This window comes from Ambystoma mexicanum, chromosome 12 (assembly GCF_040938575.1).
Source record: "Ambystoma mexicanum isolate Mex_15411 chromosome 12, UKY_AmexF1_1, whole genome shotgun sequence".
In the NCBI taxonomy this organism is placed as follows: Eukaryota; Metazoa; Chordata; class Amphibia; order Caudata; family Ambystomatidae; genus Ambystoma; species Ambystoma mexicanum.
This window is the reverse complement of record NC_090936.1, coordinates 71400501-71425759: the sequence shown is the minus strand read 5'-3', so window position 1 is coordinate 71425759 and position 25259 is coordinate 71400501.

Genomic DNA, 25259 nt, shown 5'->3' with positions numbered 1-25259 from the left:
TCCTGCGAAAATCCTTGGAAGCACCAGGAAGAGCTGAAGTCTTCCAAACCATAAGGGAGAGAAGCTCCCGAAGGACCAGGTCGTGAGGGAGACCCGTCGGGTACGTTAGGAGTCGAGGGTGGAGAGGGAGAAAACGACGGACATCCACTGCCAACTCCAAAAGGCTGGAAACCACACCTGAGAGGGCCAAAAGGGGGTTACTATCATCAATGTCGCAAACTATCTGCGTACTTGCACCAGGACTCTGGCAATCATGGTGAACGGAGGAAAGGCATAAGACAGGGGACCTGCCCAATCTTGGATAAAGGCGTTGGTCACTAAAGCCAAGGGATCGAGTCTCCAACTGTAAAAGAGGGGAATTTGACAGTTGAGACGAGAGGCAAAAAGGTCTACTTGAACTGGACCCCAGAGAGACAAGATCTTGGCAAAGACCGTTCGGTCCAGCATCCAATCGCTTCTGTCCTGGAAGTACCTGGAATTCCAGTCTGCCACAGCATTGCTGGCCTTTGGCAGATATTCTGCATTTTAGAGGATGTTCCCGTCTATTCAAAAGTGCCTTAACTCCCTTGCAGGATTCCCTAGGGCCTTCAAGCGGGTTCCCCCCAGGTGGTTTATGTATCGTACCACTGATACATTGTCCATCCGAAGAAGGACACAACAATTCCCTTGGTCCTTGAGGAGGCTCTTGACTGCAAAGGAGCCAGCCAGTAACTACAGACAATTTATATGAAGAAACATCTCTTGAACTGACCATTTTCCCCCAATGGAAACCTATCCTATCCTGGCTCCCCAACCTGCCCTGCTGGCATTGGATTCTAGAACTACATGAGGAGATGGACCAAAGATCGCCTTGCCATTCCAGGCGGTCATATATTTGAGCCACCATAGGAGCTCCAACCTAGCATTGGGGGACAACACCACCATTTGAGAATGTGACAGATTCTTGCAAAGATGTTTCCCCCTTATGCATTGTAATGCTCTGTAACGTAAGGGAGCCGGAGAGATGGCTTGAATGGAGGCGGAAAGCATACCACCACTCTCGCTAACTGTCTGAGAGATACCATCCCTTTCTTTAGAAGGAGGCAAATTTCCTTCCGAATCCTTGAAAGTCTGCTGTTTTAGTAGAAGAAGAATTCATTGATTGGAATCTATATTGAAGCGCCAGAAGGAGCAGGTCCTCCAGATAAATGATCATTCGAATCCCCTTCGCCCTGAGAAAAATCATCACTGGCTTCATTAGCTTGGTGAAGCACCACAGGGCTGACGAGAGGCCGAACAGGAGAGAGGCCAACTGCCAAAGGTGACCCCCCCCCCAATGGAACTGGAGAAACTTTTGATGAAGGGGAAACTGGAACTACGAGTTACGCATCCTTGAGGTCTATCTTGACCATCCAATCCCCCGGGAGAAGGGTGTCCCTGAGAAGATGAACGCCCTCCCTCTTGAAATGTTGGTAGACTACAAAAGAGTTGAGGACTCGTAGATTTATGACAGGACAAAATACCTCCTCAGGTTTTGTTACCAGGAAAATCGTGCTGATGAATTGGGAGGCCCTGAAGGTGGCTGGGACCACTGCACCCTTGAAGATGAGATCCCGGACCTCCACATCCACTAACTTCTGTTTGCCCTTATCGAACAAGAGGGGAGGGGGAGCAGAGAGTTGACATGGTGGGGAGGAAAAATCTATTGGAAACCCCTGAACTGTTTGTAATACCCATGGATTTGAGGTGAGCTCCTCCCACCGATGGAAGAACCTTGCCAGCCTGTCCCCCAAACCTCTGTGGGAAGAAACATTTAAAATATGTGGTAATACCTGGAGTGGATCTTGCTCTACCCGCACCTCTGCAGGCACATCCTCTCCATTGAAATCCCCTCTGGGGGTAGAAGGCAGCTTGGGATCCTCTAGCAGAGTAGGAATGATGTGCTCCTCTGGAAGCATGTTGCTGTGGGTGGGTAGAACCCCAGAAGGAACGGCCGGAAGAGTGGGCTCTTCCTTGTCCGCCCCTATCAAAAATCTTAGGGGCAACGACCTTCCTGATGTTGGTTTGGGCCTTATCTAGGGCAGTGAAGGTGTGCACATTAGGTTGAAAGATCTTTAATAAACCTGTCGCCGAGCAGTTTGCCTTGGGCCTTAGGGCCCGCCTCTCCTTCTGTCCTATCCTGCAGCTTGGAGCCAATGCGCATGAGAAGGGCATTGCGCCTTTCCCCGGGAATGCTAGTATTGCCATTGCCGGGAAGGCATACCGTCCTCTGCACTCAGCCTGTGAGAGCTTGGACGGCGACTGGGGTATTGGTCAGTGCAGCCTCTTCGGCAAATTTGAATATTTGAGTCAAAGGTCCCAACATGTCTAGCATTTTATCCTGACAACTACGAAGGGCCTTGTCAACCCCTTTTTTGAGGTCCTTTCCTCTTTGAGTTAAAAAGGACACCATTGATTGATTAATATCCAGGGTAAAGGCCCCCTTATCCGAAATAACTGGTCTAGGGCATTCAGAACATAACTTGTTCCTGTCCTCCTTCGGAAGCGTTCTTCTAACCCAATGATATATGGAAGAAGAAACAGCCTCGGAAGGGTGCCATTCCGCAGACCTTGGATGTTCGATGAGAGAGGGGTCAAAAAACTGTACCTTAAAAGTACTGTTTTCTGGTGCGGCGCGTTGTGGAAGCTTCAGAGGACCCAACGTTCGCATTGCCGGGAGCCGTGTGCTGAGAACACAATACCGCTGCTCAAGCAAACGTCTCAGGAGGACGTCTTTGGGTGTGACACCCGATTGCCTGACTACTTGAAAACAAAGAAGGTGACTGACAGTGTTGTGCTCACTGTGCTTATTCGGCCGATACTTAGTGGATCACCTTGGGATTTCTCTTTTTTCTTCTTTACTTAAAGGCCTTGTCATTGCACACTACCTCCGCCTCCCTGGCGGCCCCGCCCCCTCTGGTCGAGTTATATTCCCAGCATCCAGTGCACCCGTGCGTGCACCCAGAAGTACTTAAAAGTACTGTTTACTGTTCACGGTGCGCGGGGCTGCTGATTAAATGAAATTATGTACTAAGCCTGACCCCATATGAATGTCAATTTCTATCTGCACCACTGGCTTCGCATAGGATGAGTGTGGGTCTTGAGCCTTGAATATTGTGAGTAGATTGGTCTTCTCTTGCAGGGAAACTGTGGGTATTAGGATCTGCAATACGTGGGGGCTTGTTATCACACACACAACTTGTGCACATGTATGTTGAGCATTGAACCCTTTTTTGTTTTTCATATTACTTGTCTTAAGTGTGATGGGTGGTTTTGAAGTCTCTGAATTTGTTTGAGATCTTGACTTGGCACTAACGAGATTGTTGTATGTTGTGCTGTTCTCCTGGTCCACTTATATGTTATAAAATTGTGAATGGGAGGGCTGGGGGTGGTGTACCACTCCTAATGGCTTGCCTGTGACAACAGGCATTGGCAGGTATATACATATATAAGATTATACAGTATTAGCGCACAGTTTAACTCTGATAGACAATACAAGAAGTGTACTGTAGGACATTGGCTACTGCAATCACAGAAGGTTAGGGGTACTGGTGTACTTACGAACCCAGTACCAAATGGTTTACTCGCTACATAGTAGTCGACCACCTCGTATTCTTGCGGCAAAGAGCACATGCTCAGAAAAATCAAACAAATGTGCAAGTCTTCCTTTGTCTCCTATCGTAGAAGCTGCCAATATGGAGTGCCCACAAGGAGAGCGCAATTTGGTGTCTAGGTTGAACACACCTTCTGCAAATGACATAATTTGCCATGAAGTAGCCTTTGCTTATGCTCGTGCTCAGGCTGTGCTATCAATGCCTGTTGTGTCCAATGTGACTGCTCTTCCTCTTATAGCAAGCTTGGCTTGTACGTCCACTTCTCGCAAGAGCTTTTTGAGTATGAGAATGGATGGGCCTTGCTCATCAGGGGAGTCTAATGTCGATGCAATGAATACCTCTCCCTCTGATAATTCTATCCTGGCTCCTGCAGTTCTTGCTGCTTTAGAAAAACGCGTACGGCTCTCTGATGGACCCTCTACTCCGGTCTCTATTGCTAGGGGCAGAAGGGAGGATGTGCACTTGCACTGCAAAGAAACTGTTGCTCCTGATATATCCAAAACGTCTCCAATTCAGACGGCCAACACAAAATTACCCCTACTTACTACCCCTTCCAAATCTAGTCCATCTGCATTTCCTTTTGCAAATAATAATAATGACCCGACTTCAGGAACTGCTTCTTCGCCCAGTCATAGTGCCCCTGATCCTCCTTTGGGTTTCAACTTATTGGATCCGTCAGCTGATATTCAGTCCCTTGAGGCACCCTATCCGCTACTGTCACGAATTCTAAATGTATTAGATAGAGGACACGACTATACTCATTACGAACTAAGGGACTGCAAGTCCTCTTTGAACCAAATCCTATTTAAAATAAATAAACTAGAAGGATTTAACTTTGTCGATTCTTTACGATCTGAGGGCACAGCACAACTCCCTGCGAAGGGCCCCTTTGCCAACCCTGGGAGGAATGCTCCAGCAGACTTTGTGAGCACAGCCTCACAAACTGATCATATTGAACAGGAGGCATCAACCACATTGCAGCGTACAGATCCAATAACTGCTTACTCCTTTGCACAATCTTTTTCACAAAATGTTGCCGCCCCCTTGGCAGTGCCCCCCCTTTAGATACTCACTCATGCCCAATTATGTCAAAAGGTTACCAACAACACCGAAAAGATTGAACAACCGCTATTTTTCATCCAGGAGAATCCCACAAAGGTGCTGTCGGAATATCTAGATTCTGATGAAATCACGGAGGTGGGTGAAATATTCCATCCTGATAGCCCGTTGGCCCTGACGAACCTATTTTCAGAATCTCAGAATGCGACTCCTTCCTTGGTAAGGAAGGTTAACATCAAAAGGGGGTTCTCTGCCAGTGCTGATCAAGTTTTTGCTTCACGGAAAGAGAAGCGTCTCTTCCTTAGAGCACTGAAAAGAAAGGCAGACAGAAAACCAATTCAGACACCCATAAAAACACCGGAACAAATCCAAATAAAAAAAACAAAACTGCAAAAAATAAAAAAAATAGCACAAGTGGAACACGTGTGGATCTAGTGCATGCAGATCAGACAGGGCCTGAACAAGGCTTCCCGCTTGAGGAGCTATGAAATGAGAGCAAAAAAGCTCTAGAGATCATTCCTGAAGTTGAGAGTCTTGGCACTGCATGCCGCAATAATAAGGGGTCTGAAGCCCTTTCTTCAGGTACTCTGAAGTTACCCCTAGATAAAACTTCAAGCACGGTGCAAACCCATCTTTCTGCATTCTATAAACCAATGGCTACTAAAGTCATTCAAGCAGGGAAAGTGGGCTGTGAAGCAATTCAATTGGGTAAAGCTCCACAAGCCTCAAATCCCCCCTTGCATGACCAACAACTAGGCCGGCCCCAGTCAAACTTACATCCTGGACAGCCCCTTTCCCCAAATTGTGAAAAGCACCAAAATATTCTTCAATCTCCACATTAGCAGAATCATTGTCTGCCACACCTTCACGATCGAACCTGCCCACATCCTTATGTAATGACATAGTTGAAGTACCATCTTCAACCATTTTGGGTTAGGAGTCTGATCCTGTAATCTATGGCAATAAACGCCTGAATCGGTCCACATTGTTGAAAGAATTTAGCCAAATTCCTGCATTACGTATTTTGCACTCAGACGACATTGAATGGATTGCTCTTCCCCATATTCATAATCATCAGATGGTGTGCAAAGTCCAAACTAATATCATCACTGACTTAGTGTGGCAGCATAAGCGTGAGTTGCAATTAGTTGGACTTACACCTGTATTATTTGAAATCTTGGAGGATGCAATCGCTTTCAATGAAACTCAACCAGATCCTTCTCCGCTAACTTTACCACCTGTTGACACTCACAATGTGCAGGGTGTTATCAAGGCGGAAGTAATAGCCCAGTTGCTATCCCTCTCCAATGTCAGTAAGGATTGGTCCTGGTTGACATCCTTGGCTTCCACTTTGAACACCGCCATGGACAATGCGCCTACCTAATACATCAAACCACTTGAGTGTTCTCTTGTGGAATTCTTGCGGATTCAAAAACTTGCACAAATGGTTTAACAATTCGAGTTAAGTTACCAATTGCGACATACTGTTCTGCCAAGAAACTATGGCAACACACAAAATGACACTCCCAGGCTCCACTGTCTATCAAGTACCCGCGGAATGGGGCCTCAGAGGCCGACCGCACGGTGGTGTAGCCATCGGTATAAATACCAAATTGTGTATTGTATCCGACGTAGTGCATGAATCAACATCCTTTTTAGCAGTTTTAATTTCATTTCGTGAGGTTTCCTCAGATTATTATCTGTGTATATCTGTGTATCATAACCCTGCTTTTGTGAAAATTGCTGCTGCTTTTGTTATACTTGACAAATTGTTTGATGACGCAGCATCCGACATGCCGAATATTAATGGGTGGTGATTTTAATGCTGATTGCCTGGAGTTGCACGCCTCACATCTAGCGGCTAGCAGAGGCTGCCTGTGGAACACACAGCTAGCATCATGGGTCATATAGCCTTCTTGCCATTCCATGTACAGGGTCCAGGGTTTACATGGAAAAGGGGTTCCTTAGCTTCGTGCATTGATCACTTTGCCATCTCGTCAAATCTCCAGGAGCGGTGTAAGAACATCGTGGCACTTGATCCAATGCTTGGGGATCATTTGGTAATCAAGCTGACTATTGACATTGTCATTCCCAATCTGAACCAAGATCCAAATCAATCATTCTTGGAAGGTGACCGCCCCAGTCTTTCCATCAGATGGAACAATAGACTATGCGACAAAATTAACGCTCGGATTGATGCTTGGCTTGGTGGGTCACAGGGCTCCTTTAAAAACGAATTTCAAGGCAAAATAGATCATAGGAAATATTTGGAAATGATAGCAAACGTAATGGCTTCTATCCAGGTTGGTAAGAATAGTTCACATCAAACTTTCGCAAACTTTGGTTGCCCTGCAATCTAACTCGCCAAGCGTCTAAAAAATGCTGAATTACCCAAGATCAAAATGACAACATGCTCACCTGAGGAGTATGTAAGACTGAAAAGAAAGATCGGCAATGCCTATTGCAACAAATGCACAAACATAAAACGCTATTCTCATAATATGGCCAATCAAAAGATACTAAGTTCCCTATTCCGTAATCATCGGCGCACAACCTGGGCAATCTTAAGGTCAGACTCATCTACATTAAGTACCAACCAAGCCTCCACGTTAGCCTCTGCCTCATTGGGTTAAATTCTATGAAAATAAAATTGCGCTACCGTTGTCGTTTCATAACATTAATGTAAAAGAACCTACCACTCCTAAATTAGCGATATCTAACTGGTCATTACAAGACATTGAATGTGCAATAAATGCCCTGAACTACTCCAAGGCCGCTGGCGCGGACGGCATTCCTCCATGTGTCTTAAAATGTAATGGCCAGTTGTGGGCCAAATTATTGAAATCCCAATTTGATAATGTCTTAGACATTCCTGCCTCGTGGCTAGGTTCAATAATTGTGCCAATTCACAAAAAAGGTCCAAGGGACAACCCTGAAAATTACCGGCCCATTGCTCTCGTAGATGCTGCCGCCAAAGTGTTTGCAATTTTGCTACTATGGGAACTGCATGCGCACCTGAAAAAATACAACATCCTCTCGCGCTTTCAAATTGGCTTCCGGGCCCAGATGGGGACAACGCTAAATGCAACACTAATGGCACACTTGCTTGCTAAAACAAAGATTCCCGATGCTGGGCCCTTGTATATGGCTTCCATAGACTTGACAGCCGCCTTTGATTGCATGGTGCGGGGACTGCTCTGGCAGAAAATGCGCCTGTTGGGAATTCCATCACACATCATTTTCCTAATAGCAAAATTGCACACAAACACAGTCAGAGTAAACCAGGCAGGTGCAACCACCAATCCCATCCCAACTGGGGTGGGAGTTGAACAGGGCTGCAACCTGGCAGCCACACTTTTCAATCTGTATCTATGTGGCATTAATGATATTTGGGCCCAACAAATCAGTTACCCGGCAAGATTAGGCCACCTAAAAATTCATTGGCTTGCATTTGCTGATGATATTGTAATATTCGATCGCACACCCTCAGGATTGCAAACAAAGTTGGCCTTATTTTCCGAATACTGTTCCTCCCATAATTTATCATTTAATGCAGGAAAATCGTTTATATTAATTTTCAAGAATCTTAAGAGACGTGTTCGTTCCTGGAAGTGGACCATCGGCAGCACCCATATTCCCCAGGCAACAACAATCATATATCTGGGTTATACAATATCAGACTCCAATGCAACCATAATGTGGAAGAAGATCCTAAATGAAAAGGCAAAAACTTTAGTCACCCAAATGCGCATGGTATTTAATAAATATTGTAAGTTCTCATTACTTCCTCTCTTTGAATTTTACACTCTCAAAGTTGAGTCGATTCTACTATACGCACTCGATATGTGCTTGGCGGACATAGATCAATTCTTTGAACAGCTACAAGGACGCCTATGGAAGGGGGTGCTACGTTTGGCTGATTCTCTCTCTAATGTGGTGTTAAGACAGGAACTAGGCTTAACGTCTTTGTCTGCCCGGTACAACTGGTGGCAACTATCAAATTTGGGAAAAATGTTATTCCCCCCGAAAAATTCTTTGTACTAAGATTTGGGGACAATGATAAATGCTTCCAACCCTCCATCTATTGGAAACCTTTATAGGAAAATGACTGCATTGCTGGGCGAGTTAGCCCTGACCCCTGCTGATTTAGCATATCGGCAAGCTCACGTTAAACTTCGATTACTTGCAAATGATTGGTGCAAGACTCTTAACACTATCGATAAATTCAAAACCTATAAAGAAGTGGCCACATTTTCCTCAAATCGCTGTCCTCACAAGCCGTATCTTTTGCAGTTTCCATGTCCTAAAGCTAGGGACCTATATATGAGGTTTAAACTAAATCAATTATCTACCTTAAATAGAACAAGAAAATGGGGAATCAATACTGCAGGTATGCCTGGTGAGGATTGCAGATTTTGCAAAGAATCTGGCATGTTGGAGTCTTTAAAGCATCTGATTGCTGGTTGCGCATTCTTTGAAATTCAACGCAAAGAAATATTTGGCATCGAAGTAGCTGGATCCTCGGCTTCTTCAAGAGAATGGCTTTGGCTCGCATGTATGTGGGGTAGCTCCACTAAAGCCATTTTACGGCTTACCAGAGTTTTGTCTATTTTAAATATTGAATTGGAAAAACAAAAGGATCGGACTGTTGTGTCATGAATAAGTTGATGTCAAAATGTAAAACCAATTTGTCTTGATTATGTGATCATTAAGGTAAGCTTTATGGAATGTAGATCTTTTATGAAAACATACGTTTCTCTACATGTGAAAACTTTAGTTGTTTACCTGTTTAAGACTTTATATTTTTTTACTCTTTCTTATTTTTATGTAAAAAGTGTATGTAAAAAAATGATGTGAAATGTGAAACGAAGATGTCAACTGTAAAAAGTTGTAAAAGTTTGTTAAACTATAAACAAGTTATTGAAATAAAAAAAAACAGTATGTGCAAACCAAAACAAATAAAAAAAATAAAGGTACCCCACTATCATCCAACAACGGACCCTTAGCTCCTTGGGATAAATACACAGGGTCCCCCTTCTTCTTACGCCTCTTAGGTGGGGAGTCGGAATCAAACCAACGTATCCAGAGATAAGGGAGTTGAAGTGTTGTGAGCGGGAGGAATTGGCTGAGAGAGACCACCCCCAGCTTACACTTCAGGACCCTACTAGGGGAATTAGTTGGAGAGGGGAAACTAGTTACAGGACCCGGGTCAGAGCTGGGGTGAAAATCAGACATATTATGAATCAGCCTATCAAAAGCCGAGGCTAGGGTTGAATTCAGATTAAGCAGGGCAGAATCCATGGAATCCCGAATAGCTCTAACGACTGAAGGGGGGGGGGCGCTAGGGAGCTCTCCCTTGAATCCCTAACCCCAGAATCCTCCCCAGCTCTCTCACTTTTCTTTGAAGCTCTAACTTGGGGACTAGCATCTGCCGAAGGAGGTCTCTCCAAACCTTTGGATGCATAATTGCAGTAAGTGAAGAGCAACCAGACAAAAGTAAGTGACAGCCTCAGAACATAACAAAAGCTGTGGAATTTGGGGGCAAGTAATGAGTTTCCCCAGGGAAGACCAGGGAGCACCTGGAAAGCTGAGCAGGCTGAGTTAAATAAATCAATAAATGACGAACAGCGTCAGAACGCTGCGTGAGGTAGAATGTTCCTCCAGAAAATGTCCACTAAACAATAAAATGTGAACTGAATCAGGCATCGCCTGAAAGCCAAGCAGGCCAGCAAGGAACTCCAATAAACAAACTCTTGTTCACTCCAGGCTGAGCCTGGAATCCGAGCAGGGCACTTTCAGATGACGCACATCTGGTAACTTGGGAAGGAGGGGCTACCTTCCCAACACCCACGCTCATTGAGCATTGAGTATGCAAGGTAATTCCCTGCAGCTTCGCCGAGCAGACGAGCGTTAAGTATATGCACGCGCTCATGGAGTGCTGAAGAAAGGCAGGGTGAATAAATTAGAGGGGAATTCCCATGCCACACCCTCGCTGAGAAGGTCAGCATTCAATTGTGTGTAGGCGTATGAGGAAACGCCAGCCTAGAATGCTGGTAGAACCGGAGGCAGAGCTGCCTCTTCCGCACGCTTGTCGCCTGCGAGCGGGAAGCCCAGAAGGCCGCTAAACCGGGCTTTGGCAAAATGGAACGTTAAAGCAGCGTTTGAGCACACAAGACCACTTAGAGGAAGAAACTAAACTCAGCGGTCGCAACAATGAATAAACAATTATAATGAAACAAAGTATCACTTCATAAAACACATGTTTCAAACACTGACTAGCAATAAGTACAAGCGTGCCAACAAATGTACTTAGCTCATGCATCAGCAGCAAAGAAAGAGGAGTTGCTATTAGAGGAAGGGACTTATATGGGGGTGGTTCTCTGCTTATTGGTTACTGGCAAGTTTTGACCTGTGCCCCATCTTGGACTGGGAGTCCTCCCTTTGGTTGTAATGGAATACTGTGTTTTTCCTGTTAAAGTTATTTGTTTTACAGACATTTTTCTTCGCTGCTATGTGTCAGTAGTAAAGATTGTTTTGCTTAATATGAAGCCTTCTGTCTTGACATAGAATCCTATTCTGAGAGAATGGCGCAAGCGGCATGAAGATTGAAATGGACACGAGAGGGAGAACCCTGTCCAGTGAAGCCATGGATGAGAGAATGGAGCTGAGCGGAGTCAGTTAAGAGCGTGCACTCATCCAACCTGATTGTAAACTGGAGGGAAATGATACTGGAACAAGTAAAGCTGCAGATCAGGACCCAGCCTATGAGGCTCTGGAGCGCCTTTCAAGAGGCAAGGACGAGAAGTGGAATCTGATGAAACACGCTGCAAGCTGGGCCTCAGGGATGCGCGTCCCTTAAGCGAACCAAGACAGTAATTTCAACAACAATGTTTGCAATCTGGGATACAATATGCCAATCCCTATAGCAGACAGAGCAAGTCACCCAACTAGAAACGTGGCAGGCTGAGACTGAGCGTATGAGGTCCGAGAATAAAGTGAGGAAACCAGAGTGACCAAAAAACATTGCATATAGAAATTTAGAGTGCAAGATCCCAAGGAACACTGGGGAATGTTGCATACTGGGAGTCTGTGTGGGAGGTCCCAGACAGCACCAAAAACTGCATGTTGCTAATTAGTGTTATATACTGATTTCTAGAGTCTGATTTCTTCCAACATCTTAGGAGACACTTAAGTGTTCAGTTGTATGATGCATCCCGGAAAACAAACCTCTCAAGCATCCATGAAAAAATTATATTTGAGAATTTTGTTTTTTTCTGGTTACAGGAATCCAAACTCCACCAGCCCACGAATTGTGAAGACATGACCCCATAAACAAGAGCCAACCCAGACAATTGAAATACATTTGAAAATACAAAACTTTGCTTTAACCTTAAGTCATTGTCCACTCGCTAACAGGCCAAGAATGCCACGATAGCTTTGTTACCCCCACGCAGAGAATGATGGTGCCAGCTTTCTGGCATTGAGTCTCTGGAGGTAAACCTCAGTAGAAAACAGCTGGATGGGCAGATAACTAATCATACTGTTGATTAGAGAATTAATTATTCCAAACCCAAAATGTCTGAGAGACATGCGGAAATGCATGACCAATTCTACAGAGGAATAAGACAATACTAAATTGTGCACGTTCCATGCCAACAGTGAGTAGGCAGACATGAGTGATGTGTTTACTTTAAAATGCATCATAGTCTATCTTCTGACCTGGATTCTGTGACGATCCATCAGATGGCGTCACTTCTACCCAGGGAAGAAGCTCTTTCCATGAGGCTAGGGAGGTGAGGCCGCTAACCAATAGTCCCCCCCCAGAGGTGGTAACATGCGGGGGGATCTCATGCAGAGGGACTCCTCTCTTGGGGATAAGGATCGATTGAGAGCCACAGCCCCTTTAAACCCCAACCCTGTAGGCTGATGTTAATATCCAAATCTTCCACACATTAGCTCACGTCTGAAACTACGTGTTATTGTGAAATATAAAAACATTCTGATGTCCTAGGTACAGGGACGAAGAAGCGCTTGAACGCCACAATCGAGAGGGACGAAGGCTCGATCAGCTGCTGTCAATTGGACTGACTTTACACTGGGGCTGTCCGGCTGTTTAAACTGGACAGCAAAGAAGGACTATGTTCTTCATCATCCTCGGACCCCCCTGGTGATGGCCCATGCGGTTCTGGTATGCTGAAAGCTCTGATACAACCAGAAGAAGGACCCGGCGACCGAAGGGGGCGCAGCGAAGCCGTAAGACTGGACTTGGGTTTCAGGAGACTGCAGCATGGAAACCCCACTAGAGTGAAGGACCGATAGGTTTATTTACATGTTATATTAAAGTCTATGGCAACCATTATGGCACCACTTGGTCAGTTTCAACCATTCCTCGTCACCTCAATTCCCCATGTCTACCTGGGTGAATCCTAGACGTGGTGGGGGGAGGTGGGGTGTTTCTTCAGCATTAGTTCCTAAGTTAACCAGATCCTGGATGGCATGAAACTTCGAGGGGGCAAGGGTGAAAGGCTTGATTTAGCACAGGCATTTTTGAGTTTTGGGCTGTATTATAGCCAGAATAATGACTGTTCTTGCTCATAATTTTTTTGCATGGGCATAATTTTAAAAGATAATTCGAGGGTTCATGCATTTATTGAGGTTTTCATAATGTGCCGGTGTCGAGCATAGTTACTTGGTAGTGCTTCCAAAGGAATGGGAACCGGTACAGAAGTCTGATCATTCAAATGCTTTGGAAACGTTCCAATCAATTAAGTGCATACGAGTGGGAAAATAGGGCGGTGAATAAGACAAAAAAAGTACTGAAGTATTGTAAGTGCTTAATATTAACTAGTAAGTGCTAAGAAACTGGACGCATAAGGCTCCAACATGGGGAAGAGTGCCACAGTGGGTTGGGTGTAGTGTGTATCCACAACACCTAAGTGCTCAATCTCCTAAAACAAAATGGCTGACTTAGTGGGGAATCATGCTGGGAAGAGCATAGACTCATTGCTTTCTTAACAGGTCCCACAGTAACATGACCCAAGCAGAGACGATGGTGCCTCTTTGTGACTCACGTGGCGCAGAGTATCGCAGCGACCCTGCAGCAGCGCCAGTAACGCCCCCAAGAACGCCCTCGCGCAAGGAAAAGCCATCAAAATCGCTAAATCATCGCAAAGGGCTGCACTAACCCTGGACCAGTTTACAGGGCTGCCAAACAAGGAACGCAAAGCGGGTAACGTGCATATCAGGGGTACGCGTGAAGTTATACACGCGATTAGCCAGGGTACGTGTATTACAGGGGTACGCGGGAAGTATAACACGCGATTAGCCAGGGTACGTGTATTACAGGGGTATGCGGGAAGTTTAACATGCGATTAGCCAGGGTACGTGTATTACAGGGGTACGCGGGAAGTTTAACACGCGATTAGCCAGGGTACGTGTATTACAGGGGTACGCGGGAAGTTTAACACGCGATTAGCCAGGGTACGTGTATTACAGGGGTACGCGGGAAGTTTAACACGCGATTGGCCAGGGTACGTGTATTACAGGGGTATGCGGGAAGTTTAACATGCGATTAGCCAGGGTACGTGTATTACAGGGGTACGCGGGAAGTTTAACACGCGATTAGCCAGGGTACGTGTATTACAGGGGTACGCGGGAAGTTTAACACGCGATTGGCCAGGGTACGTGAATTACAGGGGTATGCGGGAAGTTTTACATGCGATCAGCCAGGGTACGTGTATTACAGGGGTACGCGGGAAGTTTAACACGAGTTTGGCCAGGGTACGTGTATTACAGGGGTAGGCGGGAAGTTTCACACGCGATTAGCCAGGGCACGTGTATCACAGGGGTACACGGGAATTATCACATGCGATTTGGCTGTGTACGTGTATTACAGGGGTACACGGGAAGTTTTACAAGCGATTCGGCTGGGTACGTGTATTACAGGGATGCGATTTGGCCAGGTACGTGTATTACAGGGGTGCGCAGGAATTATCACACGCGATTTGGCTGGGTACGTGTATTACAGGGGTGCGTGGGAATCATCACACGCGATTTGGCTGGGTACGTGTATTACAGGGGTGCGTGGGAAGTCACACGCGATTAGGCTGGGTGGGTCCTCACAGGTGTTCCCTCTACACCCTCCACGGCCCCTGCAGGCAGCCTACAAAACAGGGGACTACCCTGCACACCTGCTCATGTCCCCCTGCACACCCACCCCCCAGCAGTGCAGGGGCAGCCTCCACCAGGCCCCCACTCATGTCTCCCACCACCCCCACCCTCCCGCCACCAGGGGCAGCCTCCACCAGGCCCCCACCCATGTCTCCCACCACCCCCACCCTCCCGCCACCAGGGGCAGCCTCCACCAGGCCCCCACCCATGCCTCCCACCACCCCCAACCCCCAGCAGTGCAGGGGCAGCCTCCACCAGGCCCCCACCCATGCCTCCCACCAGCCCCAACCCCCAGCAGTGCAGGGGCAGCCTCCACCACGCCCCCACCCATGTCTCCCACCACCCCCACCCCCCCGCCACCAGGGGCAGCCTCCACCAGGCCCCCACCCATGCCTCCCACCACCCCCAACCCCCAGCAGTGCAGGGGCAGCCTCCACCAGGCCCCCACCCATGCCTCCCACCACCCCCAACCCCCAGCAGTGCAGGGGCAGCCTCCACCAGGCCCCCACCCATGCCTCCCACCACCCCCAACCCCCAGCAGTGCAGGGGCAGCCTCCACCACGCCCCCACCCATGTCTCCCACCACCCCCACCCCCCCGCCACCAGGGGCAGCCTCCACCAGGCCCCCACCCATGTCTCCCACCACCCCCACCCTCCCGCCACCAGGGGCAGCCTCCACCAGGCCCCCACCCATGCCTCCCACCACCCCCAACCCCCAGCGGTGCAGGGGCAGCCTCCACCAGGCCCCCACCCATGCCTCCCACCACCCCCAACCCCCAGCAGTGCAGGGGCAGCCTCCACCATGCCCCCACCTATGTCTCCCACCACCCCCACCCCCCCGCCACCAGGGGCAGCCTCCACCAGGCCCCCACCCATGCCTCCCACCACCCCCAACCCCCAGCAGTGCAGGGGCAGCCTCCACCAGGCCCCCACCCATGCCTCCCACCACCCCCAACCCCCAGCAGTGCAGGGGCAGCCTCCACCAGGCCCCCACCCATGTCTCCCACCACCCCCACCCCCCCGCCACCAGGGGCACTCTCCACCAGGCCCCCACCCATGTCTCCCACCACCCCCACCCTCCCGCCACCAGGGGCAGCCTCCACCAGGCCCCCACCCATGCCTCCCACCACCCCCAACCCCCAGCAGTGCAGGGGCAGCCTCCACCAGGCCCCCACCCATGCCTCCCACCACCCCCAACCCCCAGCAGTGCAGGGGCAGCCTCCACCACGCCCCCACCCATGTCTCCCACCACCCCCACCCCCCCCGCCACCAGGGGCAGCCTCCACCAGGCCCCCACCCATGCCTCCCACCACCCCCAACCCCCAGCAGTGCAGGGGCAGCCTCCACCAGGCCCCCACCCATGCCTCCCACCACCCCCAACCCCCAGCAGTGCAGGGGCAGCCTCCACCAGGCCCCCACCCATGTCTCCCACCACCCCCACCCCCCCGCCACCAGGGGCACTCTCCACCAGGCCCCCACCCATGTCTCCCACCACCCCCACCCCCCCCCGCCACCAGGGGCAGCCTCCACCAGGCCCCCACTCATGTCTCCCACCACCCCCAGCCCCCACCATCCAGGGGCACCCTCCACCAGGCCCCCACTCATGTCTCCCACCACCCCCACCCCCCGCCACCAGGGGCAGCCTCCACCAGGCCCCCACCCATGCCTCCCACCACCCCCAACCCCCACCATCCAGGGGCACCCTCCACCAGGCCCCCACTCATGTCTCCCACCACCCCCACCCTCCCGCCACCAGGGGCAGCCTCCACCAGGCCCCCACCCATGCCTCCCACCACCCCCAACCCCCAGCAGTGCAGGGGCAGCCTCCACCAGGCCCCCACCCATGCCTCCCACCACCCCCAACCCCCAGCAGTGCAGGGGCAGCCTCCACCAGGCCCCCACCCATGTCTCCCACCACCCCCACCCCCCCGCCACCAGGGGCACCCTCCACCAGGCCCCCACCCATGTCTCCCACCACCCCCACCAGTGCAGGGGCACCCTCCACCAGGCCCCCACCCATGTCTCCCAACACCCCCACCCACCAGCACTGTGGGGCACGTGGCCAGCAGGCAGTCAGGCAGCAGCAGATGGCAGGTGGGAGCGTGCTCAGGGCTCTGGGGGGCAGTAATTTGGCCTCCTGGCCAGGAGCGTCGTCTCTCGTGTGTGAACGCGTGGACAGCCTGATAGGGAGTGAAATCCCACACGTCAGCAAAGGGCCTTAGCGCGTAAACCCGTCAACAGCATATGCGCGCCTATAGTCACCTGCACGTGCAGGAAATTGTTGCGTGACACGTCCCAGTGTCAAAGCGTGTGATTGGTGAAAATGGATCTACACGTAGAAGTGACAAAGCGTGTGATTGGTGAAAATGGATCTACACGCAGAAGTGACAAAGCGTGTGATTGGTGAAAATGGATCTACACGCAGAAGTGACAAAGCGTGTGATTGGTGAAAATGGATCTACACGCAGGAGTGACAAAGCGTGTGATTGGTGAACGTACACGCCGCGTAAGTGACGCTGTACGTGTGGGCCTGTATATAAGGTACATGTAGAACACCATTTCCTTGTACGTGCTTTTCGTGGAGAGCGAGTGGGTGAATTCTGTACTTCTTGTCGTTTCACACGCGATTTACTTCACGGCGTTTCCAGTTCGTATTCCCTGTTACCTCTGACAGCTTTTTCTCTTTTTTCTCTTTTACTGGTTTACCTGGGCCTGTTCCCTCAAACAGTGTCCCCTTCTACTGTTGTCCTGTCTTCTCAGACAGTGTACACATCTTCTTTTGGCGGGGGTTTAGCCAGCCAAACGTGCTCATTTTTCACGCTCTTTTACCTGGCAGACGGTGAGTCACGCACGTATCCAACTTCTGTGCTTGCCCCGTGTGTAGCCTACCCCTTCAGAGGTCATTCTAGGCTGCGTGTGACACGCATACGTTCATTCTTGTGTTACTGGGTGCCACAGCGTAGTGCAGGTTTTTCTTTCTGCACACGTGGTCTAGGAGGGGTTGCATGCACGTCATCTCCCTTTTTTGGGCCTCCTGTGCGTTGCGTGACCCGTCATCTTTCCCCAGGGGTTACAATCAGCCGTGCTAGAGCACTAGGGTACAATTACCATCTGGTACCCAACCCCTTTGACCCCCAATTGCCCAGGACAATTGTCTACAGCCACTCCCATACGCACATTAATATCAGTGCCATGGCTGGGAGGCGAGGATTCCGTAAGGGTGGCAAAGGTGGAAGAGCCACAAGTGGTGGCCGTGGTGGATCCGGTAGGGGACGTGGTCGTAACTTGCAGGGTGAGCCTGTCCCCCCATGTGTGGAGGACCAGTCAAGGGCACCCATCATCCCCCACCCCTCCCCCCCTCCCCCCCTCCCGTTGAGGCTGAAGTGGCTGACACCATCCATGCTCAGCCCTTGTTGGACCAGCCCATTGTGGCACCAGACCTGGCTGACTCCATGGCTGACTTCCAGGTCAGCAGGGCTACGACACGTGCGCTGGTGCACGTTGATGCCATCATGCCACGTGGATCTGGGGCAGCAAGGTCATCTGCTGCACCAAGGAGGCAGGGCGGAGAGGCTGCAGGGGCAGCTGCGGCTCCATCCACCCCAGCCCTCATACACCCAGCCAGGACAGTGTCGGTCCTAGTCCATGCTGCTGACATTCCCCCTGACACCATCACACTAGAGCCAATGCCTGCACCAACTCCCATGCTGAGTGTGCAATCCCACACTCCTGATACAGAGTCCACCAGGGCTCCTGCCCCTAGTGTCCAGAGCGGCGCAGGACACTCAGGATCACCACCACCTTCCAAGCGGAAGAGGAAGAGTGCTCGTCCGGCACAGGCTGATGCCCCAGACACGGCTACACAGTCCGGCCCGTCCAGGAAGCCCAGCTTCACGGATGACGAACTGAATGCACTTGTCGAGTATGTGTCCGGACATGACAACGAGATGGTCATTGTTGCAGGATCCAAGACCACACCTGCACAACGCCAGGCACACTGGCAGACCGTTGCGGACATCGTAAGTGCCCTTGGAATCGTGAGGCGCACAGCCAATGATTGCTATAAGCGCTGGAATGACCTAAAGCGCAGGGCAAAGAGTAAGCTGGCCTCAAGTCATGCCGCAACTCTAGTGACTGGAGGTGGGTCTCCAGTAGTAGACATGGAACTCACTCCACATGAGTCAGTCGCTGGGACCTACGTCACGGAGGAACAGATCCAAGGCGTGGGAGATCTGGCTGATTACGAGGCATTGTCCGGTGAGTGCACATGCATGTGTGTGTCATCCATGTGCATGGTGTGTGTGTGAGGGCTTCTGTTCGGGTGCCAGGTGAGAGTGTGTGCGCCTGAGTCGTATGGGTCAGCCATGTGCTTCATGCAATCCTTCCTGCGCAGCTGCATTTGGCCATAGCAGTATCCCTTCTGCCAACAGTAGACATCTAGCACAACTGCACGCCAGTTGCCCTTGAAGTGTCACCTTGACACAACATATTTGCTTTTTTTTCACTGTTCATTCAGTCAGTTTGTTTGCATTCCACCACTTTCACTAGGCATGTCGCTGTCCACTAGTCACATGTCTGACATGGGTATGGTAAAGTGGAGTGACTTTGTTACCTGGATATCATTTGTACACACATGTCCCTGTGCAATTTGACCATTTCAGACTGGCAGCTCCAGGTGAAAAATCTGACCTGTTAGAATTAGAAAAGCTATTACATGCGGGAACTGGACTGAATGAATAGGTGCTGCCCTCCTCTCCATCTTCACTCAATAGCAATGGTACATGCCATCTGTGTGATGGCATGTGTGTTTCACCTGCCAATCACAGGCCAATGTGTGATGCCACTGCCAGGCAGCATGCAGAAAATTTGTTCATCTTCCATCTTGGTGTCATCAGTGTGTGCCATTTGCCTGCACTTCATACGCAGTGAGGGTGCATGCATGGGAGGGTTTTAGTCATGTGGGACATGGGTCAATCAAGTACTGGTTCTCTTGCTTCTCAGCCCTCAATGTGTGCCATGGTGCTAATGCCTGTTTCCATTTCTTTGTTTTCATGTCTTTGCAGGGGAAGACGCACCTGATACTGCTGGGGTTGTGGAGATGGTGCAGACCCAGGAGGTGTCCCAGGGCCGACCAACCACCAGTGAGGGACGTGGTGTGGTGGTGGGGGAGAACCCACAAGTGCTGCAGGTCGTGCTCTCAAGGGGTGTCTCTGGCTGCACCTCCCCCGAGCTGTACTCAGGTGTTGATTCGGATGAGACCTACGTGCCGTCGCAGGTGAGTGTTCCAGGGAGGGATTCTGTTCTGTCTCACCCACCTGCACCAGGGTCAGTACCCTCCATGGGGATGTCAGTGTTGGCAGCTACGCCTTCGGTGGTTATGGATGCAGGGTCACACTCCGCGACATCTGATCCTGTTCCTGGGCCAGCAGATCAGAGGGGGAATGCAGTCCTGCAGCCTCAGGCAGTGCCGGCACAGCAAGGCGCAGTTCGCCTTGCCCCAGACAGGTGTGGTGCCCGCCGACGTGGTGGCCGTACGCCACCCGGCAATACCGCATGGGAGCAATCCATTTACGGTATGGCTACCCAACAGGCTGCATCATCCGAGATGATGGCTCAGGCCATGGATAGGGTGGCCACTTCCATTGTCCCCCCAGAAAGGCTGATGGAGCGACTAGAGCAGGCAACCGACTCCATCTGCCAGTCACACAGGGAGGACATGTTGGGGTCCAACAGGGACAGGCGGGCGGCACTGGCGACTCTGCAGGAGGCCATCTCCATTGAGTCCCAGGGCCACAGGGAAGCCCTGAGGCAGGAGCTCCTTCACCTCAGGACGACTCTTGTTGAGCTTGAGGCTTCAACACACCAAAGGACAGAACAGCAGCTGGAGCGTCTCACCCGTACGCTCTCAGCTGAGATGCAGGCAACGAGGGCGGAGGTCCGGGCATCCCGTGAGTTGTTGCATGGGGACCTCCGCACACTCATCCTCCAGAACCAGACCTACCACACCCGCATGCTTGCAGCCATGGAGGAGCAGACTAGGGCCTTGCGTGGGCTGCCTCCCATAGTGCAACCACCTCCGGATGCAGCTGCACAGGGTGATAATAGCGACAGCAGTGATACTCCCACAATAGGGTAGCCGTGTGGGCCATGAGCCCATGGAGGTGTTTTATCTTCCCAGGATCCACGCAGGTGGGTTCTGGTGTGCATCCTGTCCTCGGACCTCCTGGGTGGCCTCCCCAACCCCCCCCCGGGCCCATCAATGGCCATTTTTGATTGTTTCTTATTTTTATTTTTATTTTGATTTCTTTTATTCCCAATTTTTTTGGGACAATCTGTTGGCTTCGATCTGTTGGCTTCGATCTGTTGGCTTCCGTGGTTCCTGTGGGCATACGCTGCATTGTGGCTGGGCACATGCAGGCTTGTAATGTATTTGGTTCAGATGCTTGGGTTTGAGTCACACACACCCCTCCTGCTTCCCGTTTCCATGGGCTTGCAAAGGGTGTGCCCAAGTGACAGTGAATTACACAGTGACGTTGGACTCCCATGAGCTGTGTGGCCAGTCTGTAGTCAATACTGTGTATACATTCATAGTGCATATTGCTGTTGTGTTGTACACTGCATGTTGCATTGATGTGTAACTCTTCTTCTGTGTCTACCTCCCAATTTGCAGGTCCCTTCCTCATGTCCACACAAGGACCTCTAGTCTGGAGATGGGGACCATGTTGGCAGCAGTGCACCTACAACTCTACATGGCGACAACACTGCACAGTTGGTAGTGGTGGGAGTGCAGGCATTTCCAGGTGGTGAGACTACTAATATGTAACATTTGTGATGCCATGTTAATGGTACTACGTGCTCAAGTATGTTGTTGGTCCGGCATTGCTGTGAGCATTTCAGGTGTTGCAGGTTTCTAATAGTGCCACTGTACATAGTGAGACTGATGTCATGTTGTGGGGATTACTTTGTTTACCTGCAATTAGCATGACATGGCACGGTGTGTCGTGTGGCGGTGCTGGGGTTGGGTTGGCTGACATGTCACTGTCCTCTTGTTGCATTTTGCAAGTGGGTATTCATTTTAGCTGCTTCAATGTGTAACTTCACAAAACTGCATTGGTGGTGTCTGTGTGGGTAGGGATGCACACATTGTGACACTTCCAGGTGAACAATCTCAGGCTGACATGGTATTCCCGGTTCATTCTCCAGACATTCAGGATCAGTGTCAGGTTGAGTCATCATTGATTGTCAGATGGAATGTGCCAGGGCAGTGTGCACTCCACAGGGGTGTGATTTCTATGTGAAGTAATTAGCCACTAGCTGTGTACGGGCTGCCTCCCCCCGTGCCCTTTCCCCTCCCATGCGCAGCGGCTGTGCATGTGGTTGGGGATGTGGGGCCACCACCATGTCCACGGCCAGGCCCCGGCGTGTTGCAACGTTGTGCAGGACACATGCTGCCACTATGATCCTGCACACTACTGGGGGAGCGTATAACAGCTGCCCGCCAGAACGGTCAAGGGAGCGAAAGCGTGACTTTAGCACTCCGAATGTGCGCTCCACTATGCCCCTGGTTGTAATGTGGGCTGTGTTATATCTTACCTGGGGTGGCGTGGTGGGGTTCCGAATTGGCGTCATCATGTGGGGGCTGAGAGGGTAGGCACTGTCCCCTGTGGAGGTGGTGATTGGTATCATTGGTGGGGTTGTGACCTTGCTCAGTATCCCACATGCATGCATGTGCAGTGGCATACATACTCACCAAGCAGCCATGTATCGCCATGCCGCCCAGCATCTATGTCCCGGCATAGGGTGGACATTCGGTAAATGAAGCTGTCGTGGGTGGACCCGGGATAGTTGGCATATACTGAGGTGATGATTCCCTTGGCATTACATACTACCTGCACGTTGATGGAATGCCAGTGCTTGCGGTTCCTATAGATGTGCTCTGATGCCCTGGGGGGACGTAGAGCCACATGGGTGCAGTCGATGGCACCTAGCACTTTGGGGAATCGTGCCACTCCGTAAAAATCCAGGGCGGCAGCATGCCTTTCTGCAGGTGTTCTGGGCAGGTATATGTGCCTGCGGACTGATGGGCGTGCAGTCATGATGTTCAAGACCTGGTGTAGGCAGCGTGACTGGGTGGCCTGTGACACCCCACCCACTATGGCACTTGTCCGCTGAAATGATCCAGTGGCTAAGAAGTGCAGTACATTGAGGACCTTCTCCAGGGGGCTGAGTGCTTGGGAGCACAGGGTGGGTGATGTGAGGTCATCCTCCCACTCAGTCACCAGGTCCAGTATGATGTGTGGTGGAAACCTGTACCTCCCATACACCTGGTCATCAGGCATCCCGAAAAGGCTGGTTCTGGGTGTGAATATTCTGGCCCTGACTATCCTCCTCCTCCTCCTTTGGTAGCCCACTGCCACTGCTGCTAGGAACGGTATGTTCATCCTGGCGTCTGAGCTTGTTATTGTTAAAGTCCGCAATTTTATGCTTTGCGCGTGTTCTAGGCGAGCGTGTGACCCGCGCACCCCTGGAATCCAGTTCCCAGTCCAATAGCGTGTGGAAATTCACACGCACCACGGGATACAGCGTGTGACCCGCGCACCCCTGGAATCCAGTTCCCAGTCCAATAGCGTGTGGAAATTCACACGCACCACGGGATACAGCGTGTGACCCGTGCACCCCTGGAATCCAGTTCCCAGTCCAATAGCGTGTGGAAATTCACACGCACCACGGGATACAGCGTGTGACCCGCGCACCCCTGGAATCCAGTTCCCAGTCCAATAGCGTGTGGAAATTCACACGCACCACGGGATACAGGTTCGCTGACGTACTTGCGTGTGTAAGTGGCCACGCACCCATTAAATACACGTACATAGGCCAATCGCGTGTACGCGCACTTTTGTCCAATTACACGCAATGAAATACACGTACATAGGCCAATCACGCGATGACACTCTGACGTGCAGTATTTCCACGTGTGTTCCGTCATCACGTGCTGAGTGGGGAACGCCCGTGCGGGTCACGTCAGACGCGCTTACGCGCTGAGGGTCTCTGGTCCAATAGAATCGCGTATGCGTGCTGACGCGCTTACGCGCTAAGGGCCTTTCCTCGGATTTCACGCTGACGTGCAGGATTTTCACGTGCCAAATCACTCCGTATCAAGCTGGCCACCCGAAAACACACGGAACACCACGCTCCTGCCCAGAAGGCCGAGTTACTGCCCCCCAGTGCCCCGAGCAGCCTCCCACGTGCTATCTGCTGCTGCCTGCCTGCCTGCCTGCCTGCTGCCACCGTGCCCTGCCATTTGGTGCCTGCACATCAGCCATCTGCAGGGGTCCAGTTGCTGTGTCCACCCCTGCTGGAACTGAAGACTCCCAACTGGGATTACATCGCTCCACAGCCCAGCCCCAGGACCCAGTTGCCCACCCACACCTGCCTCTGGGGTTGCCATGTCGGGCACTTCCACATCTGGCACCAGTGGCAACCCCAGGCCAGAGGGGCAGAGGGGCACCAGCTTCACTGCCACCGAAGTTGGTGTCCTGGTGGAGCATGTCCTGGGGCAGTATGATGCCCTCTTTGGATCGTCCCGCGCCAGCAAGGAAGGACGGGAGAGGATCTGGGCCGACTGTGTGGTTGCCATCAACGCGGAGGGGGTGGCAACCCGCAACGTCCAGAAGATCAAGAAGCGCTGGGAGGACTTGAGGTCCAGGACCCTTGTGAAGGCCCGGCGCCTCGTGGAGGGGGGCCGGGGCCGCATGAGTTCCATCCAGAAGAGGGTCCTGGAACGCGTACGCCCAGCGCTCCACGCCCAGGTCCTTGAGAGGGAGGCCCGTCTGGAGTTGAGCGGTATGTGTCCAAGCATTACTGTGTGAGACAGGGCATGTTGCGGTGTGCTGGTTCTATGATACTTGCCTGTATGTGTGCCATGGGCCATGTATGCATGTATGTGTGCAGGGACATCATGGTAATGCATGTGCGACCAGTGATGTGTGACCCACATGGTTGTTGCATGTGTTGAAATGCGGCATGGGGAGCCCTATGCAGATTTTGGACACGAGAGCATGCCAGTCTCTGTACCTGGACATGGATGGGGGTGAAGGATGGGTGCTGATGCCAGGTACATATATGGTAGCCATGTCTGTGTGCCTGACCTGCGTGTCTGTGACTTGTGCATGCCATGGATGCATGACACATGTGTGTGACAATGCACAGATTCAGTGACGCACCCAACTTACCTTTGTTTCGCCTGTGTTCGGTGTGTTTGGGGCCAGATGGATGTGACTGAGGTGAAGTGTGTGCATGTGATATGCATGAGCCATGATGCATGTGAGTTACATATCATTGAATGTTTCTAGAGTCCATTGGACATGCATGGAAATGTCCATGGCATGCACCATGCCT